The sequence below is a fragment of the Glycine soja genome, chromosome 19 (assembly GCF_004193775.1).
Source record: "Glycine soja cultivar W05 chromosome 19, ASM419377v2, whole genome shotgun sequence".
Lineage (NCBI taxonomy): Eukaryota > Viridiplantae > Streptophyta > Magnoliopsida > Fabales > Fabaceae > Glycine > Glycine soja.
This window is the reverse complement of record NC_041020.1, coordinates 6356224-6358458: the sequence shown is the minus strand read 5'-3', so window position 1 is coordinate 6358458 and position 2235 is coordinate 6356224. Positions and strand designations below refer to the sequence as shown.

The 2235-nt window shown below is 31.3% G+C and overlaps 1 pseudogene; it reads right to left on the bottom strand.

Moving 5' to 3' along the window:
• Positions 1 to 700: 700 nt before the first annotated feature.
• On the bottom strand, positions 701 to 2235 carry LOC114398528 (annotated as a pseudogene).

The following is a 2235-nucleotide window of genomic DNA, read 5'->3' as shown; positions in this document are numbered from 1 at the left end:
TAAAAAAAAAGTGGTTAACTAGAATAAAAATGTCAATACATGAATTTAGCACATTAGATGGTATGCATCCAATAACATTTTCTACATCAATTATAATCAATATAAGAAAGTTTGAAAAATAGATATTATTTACTTAGCATACACATAGGTTTGGGTACGTTTGGACCAAAAAATAACAAACTTAAAATATTTTTATATTTATAAAAAAAAACATATTTTAACATATTAGTGGTCTTCTAAAACATGCGTTTGGATGTGTCTGAAGTTTTATTGTATGTTTAGAGAAAAGTTAGAAAAGGACTATTTTTTTTTTTACCAAACTAATATTTTCTCTATAATTCCCAGTTAGAAATATCACTACTAGAAAATTGGCATTTAGCATCAGTTATTTTGCACATTCAACATCTATTTTGAAGCGATGTTGAAATTACCATTGTTAAAAGTATATTATTTTTAACATCGGTTATAAACACTGATGTTGAAAGGCACTATACAACATCGGTTCTCCCCAAAACCGGTGTGATATAATAGAAAATAAGCAAAAAAAGAAGCAAAAGACGACATCGGTTCTGGAAAAATCGATATTATATGGTACTTACAACATCGGTTTTTAACAGAATCGGTGTTGTTTTTGCAATTTTTTTATATTTTGTTTATTTTTTATATTTTCTTTCTTATTTTCTAGGAATCTCCTGCATTTTTAACTTTGAGTCCACGAGCCAAATCTTCTTGCCGGTCTCTTCCACTGAGCTTTAGTTTGGTCAATGAAATAGTAATTAGATACTTCATATAATGAATGTTATCAAATAAAGAAGCATATAAATAACAAGTTATACCTACTTTGAAATCTCAAGAACTATTAGCTTAATTGTACCAGTTCCAACCTTCAACAACCAAAATATCTAAATTATGAAAATTTCTCCCAAAGAAACACAAATCTAATTTCATTTCATATGTATATTCGTGAATTCTCATAAATCATGTATTACTAAAAGGAAAAATGAATATAGGCCTCCAAAGAAGGTACTAAAGCATAATAAAGATTAAGGTAATAGCACATGTAGACTTAATGGCCAATGCAAACTAGTCTCCCTCAGACTCGTACCTCTCCAACACCCAAGAATAAAAATGTATGGTCAACTAAGGTCCCCCCCCCCCCACAACTAATTTTAGGGATGCAAGCAATCCTGCTAATACCACAGATGATGTACCCTGCATTAAACCAAAGAAGGGCATAATCAGTAACCTGAAATACAAATAAGGAATTGTGCACAAGTCAAAAAGCTTTAATGCATGCTACATGTATATTAACATTGAAAAAAAGATGAGATGAGATGCATTTTTCAAGCAGGTCAAATGCATTATGATTGGTGAAATCCTCAAACTGAAAAGGAATAACAAAAATTAGGAAAACAATAATTTCAAGCAAACCAAAGCCACTGCAAGTGTTGAATCTGATATATTACCTGTATGAGAACTTTCTTCCCATATTTCTGCTTAATTGCGCGCATGAACTCCTTTAGAAGCTATGCATATTCCTGAACCACAACAAACAATTATCATGTTAACGGATTAGAAACATCACACTCAAATTATTTTTTTAAAAATGTGAATTAATTAGTATGTTTGTGAGGGCCAAGTATGATCAGACCTGGCCAGCTGCCCGCTTTTGTTAAAGCCCAATGTAAAACTCATCATTCAATAACTTTTCATTGTTTTTGTGAACATCAATGGTTATTAGCAAGCATTGAAATCAGAGAAGATCCAAATAGCAATTTATTATTTGATAAACTATGAGGGAGGGAAGGGAAAGGAAAAGGAATAGAGAAAACAACATTTAATAGTTCTAATAGATGAAGAGCGAACACCTCCTAAAGTTGTATAGAGAGAAAGTTTCCTGATAGGAATTCTTATTCCCTAACAAAATTTTAGAAAAAAATACATTATTATAATATTCTTTGTGTGTAGATTTAAGAGACTAACACTATATTTTACTACAATTATCTCATCTTGGTTCAACCCGATTTTTCCTTCTATCTCCTCCATATATGTAGTATTAGTTGTTGGATTTGGGAACATCCTATCTTTCTCTAGATCTACTTTTGGCTCAATGACAACATTTATACCATCCTAGTTGAACTTGGTTCTGACTTGTATGTCCTCCATGTCTTTAGTAACTGTTGGATTTAGGGACATCCATTCCATCTCTTGATCAACTTTTGGCTCAATGACCAT